At 43.0% G+C, this 19,621-nt stretch overlaps 1 long non-coding RNA gene across 1 annotated transcript; it reads left to right on the top strand.

The window, feature by feature from the left end:
- Positions 1 to 605: 605 nt before the first annotated feature.
- On the top strand, positions 606 to 10,626 carry LOC138581833 (uncharacterized). Its single transcript, XR_011304811.1, has 4 exons — positions 606 to 890; positions 1,321 to 1,437; positions 4,622 to 4,797; positions 10,202 to 10,626. It is a non-coding gene; the product is annotated as an uncharacterized lncRNA (long non-coding RNA).
- The last annotated feature ends 8,995 nt before the right edge of the window (positions 10,627 to 19,621 follow it).

Below are 19,621 nucleotides of genomic sequence, written 5' to 3'. Positions count from 1 at the left end.
ACAGCAAAACAAATAGATGTCCCGATGTCACTTCGTTTTTAAAATGTAATCCTCTGTTTTCAAAATAAAAATGGGAAGCTCCAATTAATTATAATCCTATTTTAAAAATAAAAATGGAAAGCCCTTAAGGGGATTCGATCACAAGCAAGCCTTCCCGATGTCGGGGCTAGCTCCTTAACCACCAGACCAACACATCCCATGGAAATTAGTTGTTCAGACGCTAATGTGAACTTTCATGTGTTTTAGTGATGGTCCCTTTTCTAGTTTGAGTTGGATTCGTAAACTGCACATGCAATTATGAGTCCTTCAGATTCTTCCTCTAACGTGAACGGTCACATGGTTCAGTGATGGTCCCTTTTCTATTTTGAGTTACATCTTTAAACAAACTGCACGGGCTATTCTGAAAGTTTGCAGGATCAAAACAATTTAATGTAAGTATTTGCATCTTGTGCTTTTCTTGAATAGTACTAAACTTAAAAAACAGTTCAATCCTAAATCTGTTATTGTTTAATGCTTTAAATGTCAATTGTATTGTGTACATTTTTTCAAAAACACTATGGTAGCAATATTAAAGTGTGTGTTGTTGTACATTAATTCATGCATTTCACACTTGACTGTACGAACTATGATAAATACAAAACAACCATATCCTACTGATAATATTTATAACTTTTATTTCTGAGTATATGCATGATCATGAAAACATCATTTACAAATGTTGCTAAATATTCAGATTTAGTTTAAACAGCCCTTAGATATAACACATTCAAGCTTGCCCCATGAAAGTTTTCAGAGCCTCTCGAAAGGTCATATAATGTGATGTAATTTGTCATTTGTATAGCCCTGCCTTTTCGCAAATGGTGAACGCCCCTGATGGAGCAGAGTCCAAGGTATGAGACATTTGTTCTGATGATTTTAGAATGGTTTTGTGTATTATGGTCAATACAAAGTAGGATAGGGGTAGTCAAGTCCCTACTACCTACCAATATCAAGGTGGCATGTGGATGGGTGCAGTACGATCATCGGTATAGTATGCAGGCGCGGCAGATTCATTATGTGTCCATCTAGACTGAATTTTTGTCGTAAGTGAAAGCTGTATTTTTATGGCAGATATGCTGTGTGTTGTATTTTAAGAGTGTTGTGTGTTGGCAGATGTGTGTGAGTTGGTGGCGTTGCCATCGTTTATTTTCCATGAGCATGGAATGTGATACCTACCCTTGTGTTTCGGCTGTTTTCCTGGTTTCGCAAATGTTGCTTGCATTCTGTCCTGTTTTCTGCTGGACTTTATTTTCTCTGTCGCCTGTTACAATTTATTTGCAGGTTCATTGCTGCCCTGGCTTACCTCAGAGGTGGTTGAATAACTGTTGTGGAGGGCCCCACCGATAAAGTATGCCACACCAAGAAGAAACTTCGAGGAGGTTTAGTTCAAGAGACAGGGTAAGACAAACCCCAGCCTGGAAGCCAGACACAAACTCCCTGCAGAGCTTCAACCTCCAACCCCCCACCATTCCACATTCCAAATCACAACAAGTATACATGGAGACCGTAGTTAGGCACCAAGTATTCTAAGAACAAACAGGCCCCTAAGATGAGGCTTACAATAGAAATCAATGTAAAAGAACTATATACGGCATGTTTACATGGAGAGATCCACATAGGTTGGATCCTCTCCTAACACTAACCCAATGTGAATCATGGACTTGTTGCCTGATTGCAAGTTTTTTTTGGGTTGGTAATTGATGAGGTTCTTTTGGAGGTATTCTGGGCCTGTCTTGTGGAGGGCATGGTGGGTGATGCTCATTGTTTTAAAGTGGCTTGTCACCCTATAGAAAGCCAGGGAGGGCAAGGTCGGTGGGCGTCATGTGCTCTTTGGCCAAGGTCCAGTAGGAGCGTAGCTGCAGTGTTTTGGGGGATGACCAAGGGGTGGTTTGGGGGAAGAGAGCTATCTTCCCGCAAATTATGATATCTGTTTTTCCTGCCTTGAGTAGGAGGTGTTTGCTGGATGTCTGTAGATGAGTAAAAACTGTGTGTAAGATATGGGTTGATGGGAAATGTTACAAGGAAGGATTTGCAGTCTGTGTTCCAGGCTTGTTTTGTGGAGTGTGAAATGAAGAGGTTTGGTTTGTGGAGGATGCAATCCAGCCTGCTCTGCTAGTTCTGTTATGGCTGCTGTGTGTAGCCTGGGGGAATGCCTCGTGTGCGATGGATGAGAAGACATCAGAGAACCAGGTTTCTGTGATGAAAGTGAAGTCTGGACTTTCCGAGGGAATTAAGTTGTATATGATGTGTTTCTTTTTGCCAGCAGATTTTGTGTTAATGAGTATGCATGAAAGTAAGCAGGGGACAAGTGGTGTTTGCCCCGGAGATGTGGGCCAAATAGGGCTTGTGGGGGTGGGTGTGGAGGGCAGGGAAGGGAATACCCTGGTTGTGCCCCAGTAGGGGTGGGTGGGTGCAGAGCAAATAAAGGAGCAGGGTATGAAATTTGTGGAGGGTGGATCCATCCTTCTGAAAACAGTGTATCACTTATGTTACAGTTTTCTTTGGAGTGTAAAGGTCGGAAATAGGTTTTGGGCACAGGACATTTAACTATTTGCTTTTGATTGACATTCTAACATCATCCTTATTGTTATTTGATACAGGGAAACAAACCCCTCTTAGTTTTAGGGACAGATAGGGTTTTTTGTAATTCTTTTGGTAAATATGAGTTTAGGCCAACAAACATGCCACCTTTTTGTCCCGCTTCTACTTCTACTACCTAACAGTTCTTAAATATTTTTGCACTTTTGGTCAGTTAGGATTTCTATCGCACAGAGGAACAGACATCATCAATCAGTATAATGATCTTATTAGCACTTTTCAGGTGACTACACCAAGTAATTATTTCCAAGTACCTACAGTAATCCATTGAGTGAGTGTTTTTTGAAGTCTTCCTAAATATATTAATTCCCACCCAGTGCCTAATTACTCTGTTACCTTTATGTTATTATTTAATGAATATTTCTTTATACGTGTTCCCTAAAATTAAGTGTGCAGTGAAGCAATGATTGATTGCAATTGTTTCCCCAAATGTTGAAATATTCATACATACTTTAACCAAAACATGTGAGGGGTGGGGCATTATGAAATGATGTTAACCACTGACATTGCTCTGTGCAACTTTCCACACCATATATTAAGCATGTGTTCACTGTTGCAAAAAGGAACCAGCTATATTTACATTTGCTTTGGTCCTACCATTAATGTAAGCGGTGCAGCCTGAATTGCAGACCACCCCTCTGCACAGAAATGTAATCAAACCCACACATGTTTCAGCCCAGATGTGGGTCCAGAACATGTTGTGCCTAGAGACCCATGTAATACCTTGCTGATGACGCAGAATGAGTCTGAAATATGTCTGTGGTTGCTTGTTGTCAATGGATTTTAAAAATGTGTCCTGGATAGACTTCCCCTTTTTTGTGGAAAAATATTTTATTTGTACATGTTTTTCTCCCCTTCTGTAAAGGCTTGGCAAACCGAAGAATGATTGCCTAGAGTGTTTCCTCGAGCAATGCCAGAGGTTACGATTAATTCAAAAACTTTTAGCAATCACTCATTTGCTCTATTTATACATTAAATCCCATAATGTGCTTGAAAAGCAATGAAAAGAAAACAGTCTTTTAGTTCGTAAATATAATACACCGCTGTACTAGATGTCCCACGTTGCATTCTGTATGATTTGAAACATGATCACATTTTAACAAAGTGTTTTCTAGGGCTACACATATATTGTGCTCTGGCTGAAGTATTCTTAGTAATATTTACTCATAAATTTAACTAGCATTTGTCCACAATGCTAAATGGCTAGGAACGTAGACAAGTACCAATACGGTACCCTTTTTTTGGGCACATAGTACTACAATTATTTAATTACAAAAACAGGTTTTATGGCACAATCCATTTGGTATTTAAGATTCAAACCTTTTTCCGGGATCTGTGCAGATACAAAGTAGTGTTGCTAGCACGTGACAAAGGAACACCACCAAAAGGAAAAAGGTACTCTCCCTCTTTCTTAGAAAATGCTAATCCCCTCCAAGCAGGTGTTGTGGATGTTACACATGCCTTGCTCCGTTTTTCCTAAATCATCTATTTGTTATACAGAACATATGTGACTAGATTATTTCTGTAGTGCATCTGAAAGAATGGATAGCTTTAAATAACTCATTCCAAATGTGTTGTTAAGATTATAGAGGAAGAGTCACATCGTTTTTCAAGGCTAAGCTTTGAATTTGACACCACGCTTAATTATTTGTCCAAAACAAATTATTAAAGAACGGCTCTCATAGAAGGATAGATGCCACTAAATATCTCATGCTGTATTTACTACTTTTGTCTTTCTTTGCATGCCAAAGGCCTAAAACATCATCAATGCCTCTATCAGTCTTCAGAAGGCGGATTGTAGTTAATAAGGCAAGGGTTCTAGTGTGTTCCTTTTAGGCCTTATAGAGGTGCTTTTGCAAAGTTAAAAGGAAATGCTGCATTGGCAATGCACATGAATTATAGGTTTAATTTTATTTAGATTTGTATTCATGGTGTTTTCTTTTTGTTATTTAATTATATTTTAAATATTGCATGTCATTCACAGATCAACAGATAAAAAAAGAAACATGAAGTTTGGATTTTCAGACCAACATGATTTCATCTTCATCTGCAGCAAAAGCGACATCTGCACATTTTGCAAGAAGAACGTACAATGTACTGAGCAACATCTAATTACTCAACATTGGAAATTAGCAGTGCTCTTTACCAATGGTTCAGAAGGTATAGTATTGCAACAGATTACATTTTCATAACATTTATTGTGGGTCTGTTTTGACATCACACAATATTCACTCTCTGTAATATTTTTTAAAATAAAACAGATCCATCTTTATCCCTCCCTGATCTGTCTCATTTTCCACCCCCCTGGAGACTAAGGTCTGTAGATTCCACACTTGGTCGCAGTGCGCCATTCCTGAGGCAACCCTTACCATTGTTATCCCATTAGTAACAAAACTCTATAAATAGCATAACACATCAAGGTGTTTTCTTCATTATTGCTGTTTGTGTATTTTTATATCACAATATGCTCTTCTCTATGTCATGAAGTCCAATGGTAAGTCTAGGAGGGTATTGTGAGGTAGCCACAGGTGCCAAGTGACCACTCCTGCTATGGATGCTTAGTATGTAAGAGGTGTGTAGTGTATCTAATGCCCTATCCCACCACTATCCTGCACCCTTAATAGATTCTCCCAATATTGGTATGACAGCAACTATCCTGCACCCTTAATAGATTCTCCCAATATTGGTATGACAGCAACTTTCTCAGCACCTTTGTCATACAACTGTGCAAAATAGTCATACCATACATGCATAATGGGCCACCCATCTCCCAAAGAGAGTGTTTTAGGACTATCATACCTCTATGCCTGATAGTACTAAACAATGTCTCGCTTTCCGGGTTTTCCCCAAAGCCCTTTTTTTTCTCCAAAACACCTGCTTTATCATTGTCTCTGGTGGATGTCTGTCTGTTCAAGTCTTCCATAACCTTTTAGGCTCTCACAGATGTGCATACATCTGTTTGGCCCTCTCAGCGGCATTACCTCTTCGGGAGAATCTTCTCTACTTTTTCAACCCTGCTCGTCAGCTGATGCGCCTTTCATGCGCCGATAGGGGAACCAATCACTGCTGCGGTCTGGACTCCGTTTTTGTAACGGGCCCCAGGGCCACCACGACTTCTGTGTGGATGCTGCACCGAGCGGGCCTTTGCTTTAGCATCTCCGTCTCACTCTCTCTACTTTGGCCTAATTTCCATTCAGGACGCCAGTCTTCTAGTATCTTGCTAGTGATCATCTCACGTCCCGCGCTAACGCCGGGTCCGCGTCTAGTTTGGCTCTGCCCCTCCATGACATCCTCTCATCGTAGGATTACCTCTGCATAGGATTCTCTCTCTCTCTCTCTCTCTCTCTTTTGAGCTATGTACTGTGAAGAACTCATGGTGACAACAATTAAGACAGAACACAAGTGATCACAGTTCAAGGGTGTTTATTGAACAATGAAAGTGGTGTGATGGTTGGAAAAACACCTAATCTAAACATAAATCTAAGATGGGGAAAAGTGTCGACCATCAAATGACAAATAAGGCAGTCCTAGTGGTGTTGTGTCAAATCAAAGTGGCCTATACTAAGAAACCTATTGCCAAACCTCACAACTAATACCAAAAGGGTGTGTGAGATAGTTCTCATCAAAAGAAACAAGTGTTCTCAAAATGATACATCAGTATGCGGTGGCTTGGGTCTCCCTTTCCCATGTTTTAGACAGGGAATAAGATGGCAGCTTGCAGTACAGTACATTTTCGGGATTCTCTGTCATTAGATGAAAGTTCCAATGGCTGTTCTCAGGACTGTCAATTTCCAAGTATCGTTTCCTCTGAAAGTCTAATGCCTTCAGGGTTTGATGTATTCAAACAACAAAAACAAAACTTCCTTTAACAAATAAAAGTTTGTTTAACAAATAAAAGTGTGTTCTCAATATACACTGGGTGATGGGCTCACCCCTGGGTCCCCCTCTTGTGGGCTGGCCCTTCTCAATTGTAATCCGAGATTCAGATAGGGTGGCAACTTCACCCCTTTGTCTGCCTCTTCTGGGCTGACCCATTCACAATTGTATTTCTTTGTATCTCTTATTCTTTTCTCATTAAACTTTGGATGATAGCTTCACTCCTTGGATCTCCCTCGTTCGGGCTCGGGCATCTCTCAACTTCCATTGCTGACTTTAGCTTCACCCCGGATCTCTCTCGTCCAGGCTCGGACTCTTCTTAGTTTCTTAATCTTTGTCAAACAGTTCAGTGGACCTCCTTTTTATTTATTAAAAAACTGTCAAAGCTTTCTTAAAAAATGCCTAGGATGATTGGGGTGGTGCCGTGTATGGACAGTTACCTGCTGTATTGTTTTATCCCAACCGAGAGAGGAGTTGCCTCCCCCAATTCCATTCAGGTGCCTAGGAGAGCCTATTTCAGCTATTGAGTTACTGGTACCTGCCAAGACTGATAAACAATCATTTGGCATAGATAAGTTCCCTGTATTGATGTATGCCAGAAATGTAATGCTCATCTCCTTGACTCCATCAGTACTACGAAAACAATTCCATTTACATTTGATGGCCATGGACTGATGCTGAATCGTTCAAAAACAAAGTGCATGGTGTTTAGGTGTCATGATCTCTGCTTCCAAAAGGTCAGGGTTTTCCCAACTCCCTTGGAAGCAGATCCATAACCCAGGTTCCGAGTGCCAACCAGTCCCAATTGGGACCTTTTGGACCCAGTCCTGGCGCCAGTGGCACCAGGCTCATAAATATGCCCAGTCCCAGCGCTGGAAGCGCCGGGCTCATAATGCTTGGGTGGACTTACCTGCAGCAGACCATGCTGCTTACTTGCCTGCCAGTTGAGCCTCTGATCCTCTTCTGTTTGGAACTACTTTTCCTGTTGGGTGGGGCAGGAGCCACTCCCTAGATTCAGAACACTGGAACTCTTCTGGAAAGCAGGAACTCTTTTCTTACCTAGGCGTGGCTGTGGAAGGAGACACCTAAGCACTACAGGAGGCTATTTAAACCACACCCGATGGATGAATCTTGCTTTGCGTTATTCTGCATCCTCTGCAGCAGAACGCTCATCGTGTCTTCTGCATCTGATCCTGGGCCTAAGGAAAAAGGCTTACCATCCTGAATCCAGTCTTCAGCAACACCTATAAAGACAAGAAAGAACAGGTTAGCATTACAGTCTTCAGTGACAGCTCTTCACTTACCTGGTCCATCGGCTGTCACCAACGCCTCGCGCTGCATTCCGGCATCTGAAAGACAAAGGCTTACCTACTCTTCGTGCGCTCCGGAGGTCTTCACACTGCATTCCGGCATCTGAAAGACAAAAGCTTACCAACTCTTCGCACGCTCCGGAGGCCTTCGGCGCTGCATCCCGCATCTGAAAGACAAAAGAAGGTGCGTTTAAAGACATTGGGGAACTTTAATACTCACGTGCCATTACTCCTTTCCACATCTAACCCAGTGGGTATTCCGGCACCCTGCAGCCGCTCCGAACTTGTACCTGCAAAATAAAAAGACAGTTAGAGCGCATCGTGAAGCAGGCAACAAGCGCTTACTTACGTGCTTCCAAGCGCTTCTATTCATCACACGGGCTCCATCTTCAACTCACTTCAGCCCGTCATCCGCCATCGCCGGAACCCTGCAAAACAAGAAACATCATTACTAAAGACTTTAAAGACATTAGAATTACTCGAAACTTACCGTTCGTGCAGTAAACGACGGACAGCAGTCCTCTGAAGTCAAGAGGCCTGCTCCCCTTAACCAGTGAAGAAACTGGTTACAGCACCCTGCCCCGAGGCAGATGGAGAGCACGGCGTTCACTTACCTAAGGTGAGAGCGTTAACCTTTGGGGTTCTACAGGAGAAGAGAAAGGGAAGAAGAGAGAGACATTCAATAACCCAGTTCCTTAATCCCATATTTTCTATCTGCAGACATCTTACCCTTCGAGTCAGACATACAGTGCACAGAGGTCCAGCCCAAAGAGCCAGCCGTGTGTTACACATCACCTTTGAAGATACGGTATACGCCCAGTCAAGACCGGCGCCTCTACGGGAATCAGGTGAGCGTTACATTAGGCCACCAAGAAGCAAGTACGTGAAGCAAACTATTCAGATCGAGGGAAATACAATCAAACAGGTCAAATCCTTTGACTGTTTCTGCCTGAGGCTCACACACTGGAAAGTAGTTCGGCCAGACTGAGAAAGATATTTTTAGGCAGATACAGCTAAACCATAAAAAGGGTTATGGGTGGCAGCCCTTAGGCCTGTAATTGATATCTACAAGCTCCCTTGGTGCAAGCATGTGAAAAACTGCTTAATTGAACTAGGCTGCCAGCAGCTTTGGACAAACTCACATAACATCATTCGGCAGGGATAGACGAACAATGACACATGAAATCCACCAGAAGACACAGGAGGATGTTATTGCCATGGGAGAGGGATTCCGCTCAATAGGTTTGTACTGGGACTCAAATTGTCCAATGGTTATGAACAGTATCTGGACTGACATGGTCCTGAGTTAGCAAGGGCGATCTTGGTTAGATTTACATGTGAAAATGTACCACTAGCTTTGAGTACTCACTGCTGGGGATTGAAAATGACAGATGCATATCCTCAATGCACAAATATTAGAGAGGTAGGGTTGAAAGACTGGCTGCATAACGCTGCTATGTTCTAGGCCGCTTTGTTGATCTCAAGCCGCCCCTTTGCACTTTTGAGGGACATGTGCACCAACCACCCCACTGTGCTGACACTGACGACACACTCCCATCCACACCCATGCCATGCCGCCAACCTCCAAAGACAATTACCTGTTTTAAGCCAGCACTCCGTTGTGGACGCATGTCACACTCTTGTCTGTCTGTGAGTCTTTTCATGACATTGTTGTGAGTGTTGCACTTCCCCTAGCAGTCTGCAGGCCATATTCAGGTTATTTGTATGTTTACAATGTTTATTTATTTATTTATTTATTTATTCAAATTTGTAGAGCGCACGTCAGCCCGGGGGCATCATGGCGCTTGTTACAGACAATGTCTTAGTTACATAGGATACAATATTTGCATACAAATACAATATTTACAGTAGACATGTACACATTAGCTATGCAGTATATTTACATGGAATCCTGAGGGTTTCATGTTATTTTGCAATGAATGCGGTTTTCAGTTTCCTGCGAAAAATAGGGAGTGAGTTTTCGGCTCTGATGTTTGCAGGAAGAGCGTTCCAGGTCTTGGCTACAATGTAGGGGAAACCTAGACCTCCGGCTTTGGCTTTTTTGATGCTTGGGATGCAGAGTAGGTTGGAGTATTTCGTTGTGGTGGGACGGGAGGAGGATGGTTTGAAGATGGTTTCTGATAGATAGGACGGGGCGGAGAGGGAGAGGCATTTGTGAGTGAGTGTGAGGATTTTGAGAGTGATCCGCTCTTTGACCGGGAGCCATTGGGCTGAGTGCCTGGCATGGGTGATATGCTCTCTTCTTGGGATACTAAGAGCGGCCCGGAGAGCATTGTTCTGTGCTATCATGTTACACAATTGATGATCAGTTAAAGTAATAGTGACCGAAATGTGGCATTTTGTTTACTTTTTTGCAGATGACAATCAAAATTCTCCAAAAATGTGAAGGACTGAACCGCTATGAAGCTGAACGTATGCTGATTTGTGGATGCACTTTAATTTGTGGAGAAGACGAATAAAAAGAAAAGTAGTAAAAGAAGTTACTATTTATTATTGGTAGCACAGTATTAGACCTTTGCAGGTCAAGTGGTGGTATGTAAACCATTGACTAAGCTGTGATGGCCATGCTCTGCTGAGACGACATTAATAAACGTGATATATATACATTCTACGTAATGTTTTTACGGTTCATTTGCACTATCATTGCACTATTATATTTGTTATATTTATTTAAATAATAATTATTGTACATTACATTGAGTTGTCATAAGATGTGAGAGTCATGCTCTCGTGAAAATAAATATTTAAAATTGGGGTGTCATGTATATAATGCATATATATACATATATATATACATATATACATATATAATTGTTAAATACAATGCTGTTATGGTTTGCACTATTGTATTTGTTTTATTATCTATTTATGTATTTAAATAATAAATAATTTTACTTTAATTGAGTTGGTGCAGTTTGATATTCATTCATGTTTACTAGAAGTATACAGAAAATTGCTTGTTGAAACGGCCAAGAAAACAGAAAACTAATCCACTGTAACAAGCGTTTATTGCGAGCATTTCAGTAAAAGATTAAAAATAAAAATGTTCTGCATTTTCAGTTGAGATTCTCATTTTAGATAAGTGATTAGTGAGGTGGGGTAGCAACACTCGCTGCTGGGATCTACAGGTTGCCGGTTCGAATCCCAGAAAGGCCAATTTAAAGTTTCAACCTTCTGAGACAGACAAATGAGTAACAAGTTTGGTTGGGTGATTTTGTATGCAAATATGTTATATGTAAAGCGGTTATAACACATCATTATTGTAAGTTTGAAAGCAGAGGCAGGCTTATGATAAAGTGAATAGAAATTAAGACAATGAATTAGAAAAATAAGCACACGATTAGCATCTAGATGAGCTAATATGCCATAAATTAATAACAATTACAAGGGTCACATTAATCTTAATATATGATTATTGTATGCAAGAAAAGATAATTTAGTAGGAACAAGGAAAGGTTTAAATTAGAGACGACCAGTTTAAAAAAAAGTAATTAGAAATTAAACAGAAGGTTATAACAAGGAAACATGCTTTCAAATTAATAATACAACTGAGACTATGGTAAAGTGACCATTGTTATTATGAGATGGACATTTTAATAAGAAATGTACGCCTTTCATCCTGTGTACAATACATAACAGATTTCATTTAATACAATTTGGATGATGCTTAATTAAAATAAACATTTTTAAATATTGAAAAAGAATGAACTATGTAGTTGAAGACAACTGCAGAATGTTTGAAGGCCTCCTTTCTCTGCTTTACTCGCTGCCAGAGGATTCTACTTATACCCAGGCCATATTGTGTCATGCACAGGAGATAGACAGCTAGCAGCCGCAAGGTGACGTACAGGCTTTTTATTATTAAATTAAATGTATAACGTCTCTCAATGGTCGTGAGGCTATTTCTTCACTTGTTTAATGTCTTTGATTGATTCACGGTGCGTCACCCGTTCTCAACTCTCATGCTGGACTTCCTTTGCATCTTGTACTCGTGGTGGCCCTGAATCATGCTGTTTCCATCTTCATCTTGTATCCTGGCTTGCAACATTATGTGTTACTCCTGACTTCTGCAATTGTATTCGCTCTCCTCTCTTGCTTCTCCACTCTTTTTGACTGCTTACTCTCTGTTCTCTCCTCCCCTCCCCCTCCCTTTTCCTATCTCCTCCCCTCCTCCCCTTACTTTTTTCTATGCACTTACTCTATCAGAATTGTCCCTGGACCTACTATGATAGCAACCTCGTCTGTCGCTCCCCTATCCCCTTACTGTTGCCCCCCCTCCCTCCAGCACTATCTGAAACATTGTCAGGCCTAGTACGATAGTCACTTGTTTTGTTCCTCCCCTCCCTTTCTGCACCCCTCTCCCTCACCTTTTCTTGTCCTCCGGCTCTAACAGAAATGGCGTCAGACCTAGTACAGTAGTCGCCTGTCTGTTTCCATTTCCTTCCCACTCTCCCCCTCCCTTTCTTATCTATGTTTTAGCATTTGCACTATCTGAAATGTCGTCAGGCCAAGTACGATAGTTAATTTCACATCATTAATGTTCATGGCCTGTAAGAATGTCGTTGTATTTTACCTTGGTCCCTTCCTTGCCTTGAAGCGCTTTGAAACCCATTGTGTATAGGCGCTATATAAATAAACTATCATATCATATCATTTGAAGTCATTTAAACAGTACATTTTACATCACCTAGTCCAGAGATTGGTGACTTGCTGTGGCATGCTGGAGTTCCAAGTGCTTTCAAACATTCAATTGCTGGAAGGTATGAAACATAAGACAAGAGACTAAGAGGTGAGATGCCTGAAGTAATTTTGAAGCAATGAAAACACTGATTTGAAGGAGATATAAGACATATCTAGGTGGCATGCCACGTTAGAATTGACACTGAAAAGGGACTGTTGGGCCCTGCTGTTTGAATAGGTCATAAGAACTAGCACCAGACATTTTCAATATAAAGCATTGGTGTGACTGTAGAACTGCAGACTACAGTGCATGAGCTTGAAAGTTCTAGGCAGCTGTCAGAATCCACATTTTTTTTTTTAATTTGATTTATTAACATCGCAAAAGGATTGTGAGGCTTTTAACTCACTTGTTTAATGTCTAAAAAGTCATTTAAACAGTAAATTTGACATCAGCTAGTCCCGAGAGGGGTGACATGCTGTGGCATGCTGGAGTTCCAAGTGCTTCCAAACATTTAATTGCTGAAAGGTATGAAACATAAGACAAGAGACTAAGAGGTGAGATGCCTGAAGTAATTTTGAAGCAATGAAAACACTTATTTGAAGGAGATATAAGACATATCTAGGTGGCATGCCACGTTAGAATTGACACTGAAAAGGGACTGTTGGGCCCTGCTGTTTGAATAGGTCACAAGAACTAGCACCAACTGTTTTTGACATAAAGCATTGGTGTAACTGTAGCACTGCAGACTACAGTGCATGAGGTTGAAAGTTCTAGGCAGCTGTTAGAATCCACATTTTTTTTTTAATTATTTGATTTATTAACATCGCAAAAGGATTGTGAGGCTTTTTACTCACTTGTTTAATGTCTTAAAAGTCATTTAAACAGCAAATTTGACATCAGCTAGTACCGAGATTGGTGACATGCTGTGGCATGATAAGTACTTAAACTATGCATTTGCTGAAAGTGTTTCAATATAAAACAATCCCACAATGATTGAGAGGGTATTTTTCACTTGTACAATATGTTTGAACTCCAAACTGCACATTTTCGATCAGCCAGTCCAGAGATTGGTGGCATGCTGTGGCACGCTGTGGCATGTGCCACATGTCACATTCGGCTCCTACCCCTTCTCCACTAGCCAGTCCAACAGCCCAGAGTTTTACAACCTATCTCACCTTTGGAAAAATGTATATTCCGAGGTCCAATAAACCTGGCCAAGTTAATGGAAAGCGAAACGTGGCTCTCAACTGTAGTACGAACGCCCATTTCAGAGAAAAAAACACACACGTTAAGCAGTTTATTTATTTCACTGGTGTATTACGAGCAGTAGTCATTTTGACATTGCTACCTGACCAAATGCGAAATGACATGCCGCTGTTGTATGCTATCCTGCCTCCCATGGTAGATTGTGGGAGGCAGTGTTCGGCAATCTTCGGAGTCACGCCCACTTGATGGCTCCAGCCATACATGCAGCACGAAAAGAAAAGCTAATGTCATAGCCCGCCTACAGCCCGCCCTCCAACATCTCTATTGAGGGATTGGCCAGAGCTACCAGGTGGGCGTTGTTGCAGGGCCTTCACTCTGTCATGGGAAGCCGAATATCATACAGTATGGTATAATATACGGCTTCCCATGTTTTTTTTTTTTTTTTTTAATACTGTGGAAAGTCTGGGAGCCTAGCATTCGTTCAGTTGTATTAACCTTTCTATATTTTATTCCAACATCACACTACAGTCAAAATAAGAAAGGTTGTACTGTGACAGCACATAGGGCGCACATGTTATTATTTTAAATGGTATAATTATAAGAAAGGTTATACTGTTACAGTAGATGGTGCGCTTAAACATGTTTTATGGCATAATTAACCTTTCTATATTTTATTCCAACATCACACTACAGGCAAAATAAGAAAGGCTGTACTGTGACAGGCGCACGTATTATTTTAAATGGTATAATAATAAGAAAGTTTGTACTGTTACAGTAGATGGGGCGCTTAAACATTTTTTAATTTTTTATGGCATAATTAACCTTTCTATATTTGATTCCAACATCAAAGCACGAGGAATCACTGCCGGAGCCTCTCTTAAGGATAAAGGGGCAGGTTGGGCTCAGTCACACAACTCTGTCATAATGCAGGGGGGTGCACGGTAGGGTCTCCCTTCAGCATGTGTTATTGGGAAGGGAAGTCAACAGTATTTTACGTAATTGGTGTTAAGCTCCCTGTTCACCCGCGGCTTGGTAAACTGCACACTATTACACACTGCTGCAAGTGACTGGTATGGGCTGGGCTATGTCATGGATACAACACCACTGGGTTAATGCGGCTCAAGCCCCCTACCTAAAGTTTGGGCTGTTTGTATGGGGATGAAATGCAGACTAGTGAGAGTCTTTGTAATTCCTTTCCTTTTTTCCTCAGCAGTGCTGTTCTTCAGCATGCATTCAGCCATCACACACTACAATGGGGCATTTCCAACCGAAAGATGCCCTTCCATTTACAGCTACAACTATCAATTCTGTGTCTGCTTCCAAGACGGATCTATGTGATTACTGTGCCCCAATTACTATGACCCCCAAAATGTTGACTTTTTTATTTCAACCCCATTTTCACCTCATATATATGCTGGGAGAGACACCATCAGCACCCCTACATGTATTATGGTAATTCGCATCCCCTGTCTCCCTGGGGTTAACTCACAATGACACAAGTCGTCATCCTGTTTAACGTTTAATCTGGTCCCTACCAATGTATGGGCACCACCTACCTCCTCCCTTGACACCCCCATACCTTTTCATTGTTGGGGTGCATGATATCATGGCCTGAACGCAACTATGGTAATTCACAAAACCTGTAACACACATCCTGTTTTATGTTTACTCTGGTCCCAAATGATGTAGAGGCACCACCTAGCCCTTCCCTGGATACCTCCATACCCTTTGATTGTGGGGGTGCAAGATATCATGGCCTGAACACACCTATGGTAATTTGCATCCCCTATTTCTCTTGGGGCTATTCACACTAGCGCAAGTGGTCATCCTGTTTTATGTTTGATCTGGTCCCAACAAATGTAGAGGCACCATCTACCTCCTCCCGGAACACCCCCATACCTTTTGATTGTGGGGGGCGCAAGATATCATGTCCTGAACACACCTATGGTAATTTGCATCCCCTATTTCTCTTGGGGCTATTGACACTAGCGCAAGTGGCCATCCTGGTTTATGTTTACTGTGATCCTAACCAATGTAGAGGCGTCCCCCTAGCCCGTCCTGGAACACCGCCATACCTTTTCACTGTGGGGGGTGCAAGATATCATGGCCTGAATGCACCTATGGTAGTTCGCATCCCCTACCCCCCTGGGGTTAACTCACACTAGCGCACGTGGTCATCCGGCTGTATGTTTAATCTGGTCCCAATCAATGTAGAGGCACCATCTAACCCCTCCCTGGAGACCCCCATGCCTATTGATTGTGGGGGGTGCCAGATATCACGGCCTGAATTTACCTATGGTAATTTGCATCCCCTATTTCTCTTGGGGTAATTCACACAAGCGCAAGCGGTCGTCCTGTTTTATGTTTACTCTGGTCCTAACCAATATAGAGGCATCCCCCTAGCCCCTCCCTGGACACCCCCATAGCTTTTGATTGTGGGGGGTGCAAGGTGTCATGGCCTGAACACACCTATGGTAGTTCTCATCCCCTACCTCCCTGGGGTAAACTCACACTAGCGCATGTGGTCATCCTGTTTTATGTTTAATCTGGTCCCAATCAATGTAGATGCACCATCTAACCCCTCCCTGGAGACCCCCCATGCCTATTGATTGTGGGGGGTGCCAGATATCACGGCCTGAATTTACCTATGGTGATTTGCATCCCCTATTTCTCTTGGGGCTATTCACACTAGTGCAAGTGGTCATCCTGCTTTATGTTTACTCTGGTCCCAATCAATGTAGATGCACCATCTAACCCCTTCCCGGAGACCCCCATGCCTTTTGATTGCGGGGGGTGCAAGATAACAAGGCCTGAATGCACCTATGGTAATTTGCATCCCCTACCTCCCTGGGGTTAACTCACACTGACGCAAGTGGTCATCCTGTTTTATGTTTAATCTGGTCCCAACCAATGTAGATGCACCATCTAACCCCTCCCTGGAGACCACCATGCCTATTGATTGAGGGGGGTGCAAGATATCATGGCCTGAATGCACCTATGGTAATTTGCATCCCCTATTTCTCTTGCGGCTATTCACACTAGCGCATGTGGTCACCCTGTTTTATGTTTAATCTGGTCCCAATCAATGTAGATGCACCATCTAACCCCTCCCTGGAGACCCCCATGCCTTTTGATTGTGGGGGGGTGCAAGATATCACAGCCTGAATGGACCTATGGTAATTTGCATCCCCTATTTCTCTTGGGGCTATTCACACTAGCGCAAGTGGTCATCCTGTTTTATGTTTAATCTGGTCCCAACAAATGTAGAGGCACCATCTACCCCCTCCCGGAACACCCCCATACCTTTTGATTGTGGGGGGTGCAAGATATCATGGCCTGAATGCACCTATGGTAATTTGCATCCCCTATTTCTCTTGGGGTAATTCACACAAGTGCAAGCGGGCATCCTGTTTTATGTTTACTCTGGTCCTAACCAATATAGAGGCGTCCCCCTAGCCCCTCCTGGAACACCGCCATACCTTTTCACTGTGGGGGGTGCAAGATGTCATGGCCTGAACACACCTATGGTAGTTCGCATCCCCTACCTCCCTGGGGTTAACTCACACTAGCGCATGTGGTCATCCTGTTTTATGTTTAATCTGGTCCCAATCAATGTAGATGCATCATCTAACCCCTCCCTGGAGACCCCCATGCCTTTTGATTGTGGGGGGGGTGCAAGATATCATGGCCTGAATGGACCTATGGTAATTTGCATCCCCTATTTCTCTTGGGGCTATTCACACTAGTGCATGTGGTCATCCTGTTTTATGTTTACTCTGGTCCCAGTCAATGTAGATGCACCATCTAACCCCTTCCTGGAGACCCCCATGCCTTTTGATTGTGGGGGGTGCAAGATGTCATGGCCTGAACACACCTATGGTAGTTCGCATCCCCTACCTCCCTGGGGTAAACTCACACTAGCGCATGTGGTCATCCTGTTTTATGTTTAATCTGGTCCCAATCAATGTAGATGCACCATCTAACCCCTCCCTGGAGACCCCCATGCCTTTTGATTATAGGGGGTGCAAGATATCACGGCCTGAATGGACCTATGGTGATTTGCATCCCCTATTTCTCTTGGGGCTATTCACACTAGTGCAAGTGGTCATCCTGTTTTATGTTTACTCTGGTCCCAATCAATGTATATGCACCATCTAACCCCTTCCTGGAGACCCCCATGCCTTTTGATTTTGGGGGGTGCAAGATAACATGGCCTGAATGCACCTATGGTAGTTCGCATCCCCTACCTCCCTGGGGTAAACTCACACTAGCGCATGTGGTCATCCTGTTTTATGTTTAATCTGGTCCCAATCAATGTAGATGCACCATCTAACCCCTCCCTGGAGACCCCCATGCCTTTTGATTGTGGGGGGGGGTGCAAGATATCACGGCCTGAATGGACCTATGGTAATTTGCATCCCCTATTTCTCTTGGGGCTATTCACACTAGTGCAAGTGGTCATCCTGTTTTATGTTTACTCTGGTCCCAGTCAATGTAGATGCACCATCTAACCCCTTCCTGGAGACCCCCATGCCTTTTGATTGTGGGGGGTGCAAGATGTCATGGCCTGAACACACCTATGGTAGTTCGCATCCCCTACCTCCCTGGGGTAAACTCACACTAGCGCATGTGGTCATCCTGTTTTATGTTTAATCTGGTCCCAATCAATGTAGATGCACCATCTAACCCCTCCCTGGAGACCCCCATGCCTTTTGATTATAGGGGGTGCAAGATATCACGGCCTGAATGGACCTATGGTAATTTGCATCCCCTATTTCTCTTGGGGCTATTCACACTAGTGCAAGTGGTCATCCTGTTTTATGTTTACTCTGGTCCCAATCAATGTAGATGCACCATCTAACCCCTCCCTGGAGACCCCCATGCCTTTTGATTGTGGGGGGTGCAAGATATCAGGGCCTGAATGGACCTATGGTAATTTGCATCCCCTATTTCTCTTGGGGCTATTCACACTAGTGCAAGTGGTCATCCTGTTTTATGTTTACTCTGGTCCCAGTCAATGTAGATGCACCATCTAACCCCTTCCTGGAGACCCCCATGCCTTTTGATTGTGGGGGGTGCAAGATGTCATGGCCTGAACACACCTATGGTAGTTCGCATCCCCTACCTCCCTGGGGTAAACTCAAACTAGCGCATGTGCTCATCCTGTTTTATGATTAATCTGGTCCCAATCAATGTAGATGCACCATCTAACCCCTCCCTGGAGACCCCCATGCCTTTTGATTGTAGGGGGTGCAAGATATCACGGCCTGAATGGACCTATGGTAATTTGCATCCTCTATTTCTCTTGGGGCTATTCACACTAGTGCAAGTGGTCATCCTGTTTTATGTTTACTCTGGTCCCAGTCAATGTAGATGCCCCATCTAACCCCTCCCTGGAGACCCCCATGCCTTTTGATTGTGGGGGGTGCAAGATGTCGTGGCCTGAACACACCTATGGTAGTTCGCATCCCCTACCTCCCTGGGGTAAACTCCACTAGCGCATGTGGTCATCCTGTTTTATGTTTAATCTGGTCCCAATCAATGTAGATGCACCATCTAACCCCTCCCTGGAGACCCCCATGCCTTTTGATTGTAGGGGGTGCAAGATATCACGGCCTGAATGGACCTATGGTAATTTGCATCCCCTATTTCTCTTGGGGCTATTCACACTAGTGCAAGTGGTCATCCTGTTTTATGTTTACTCTGGTCCCAATCAATGTAGATGCACCATTTAACCCCTTCCTGGAGACCCCCATGCCTTTTGATTGTGGGGGGTGCAAGATAACATGGCCTGAATGCACCTATGGTAGTTCGCATCCCCTACCTCCCTGGGGTAAACTCACACTAGCGCATGTGGTCATCCTGTTTTATGTTTAATCTGGTACCAATC

The sequence above is a fragment of the Ambystoma mexicanum genome, chromosome 3q, assembly GCF_040938575.1.
Source record: "Ambystoma mexicanum isolate Mex_15411 chromosome 3q, UKY_AmexF1_1, whole genome shotgun sequence".
Taxonomy (NCBI): domain Eukaryota; kingdom Metazoa; phylum Chordata; class Amphibia; order Caudata; family Ambystomatidae; genus Ambystoma; species Ambystoma mexicanum.
The sequence above is the reverse complement of the archived record's forward strand: the minus strand, read 5'-3'. Positions and strand labels throughout refer to the sequence as shown.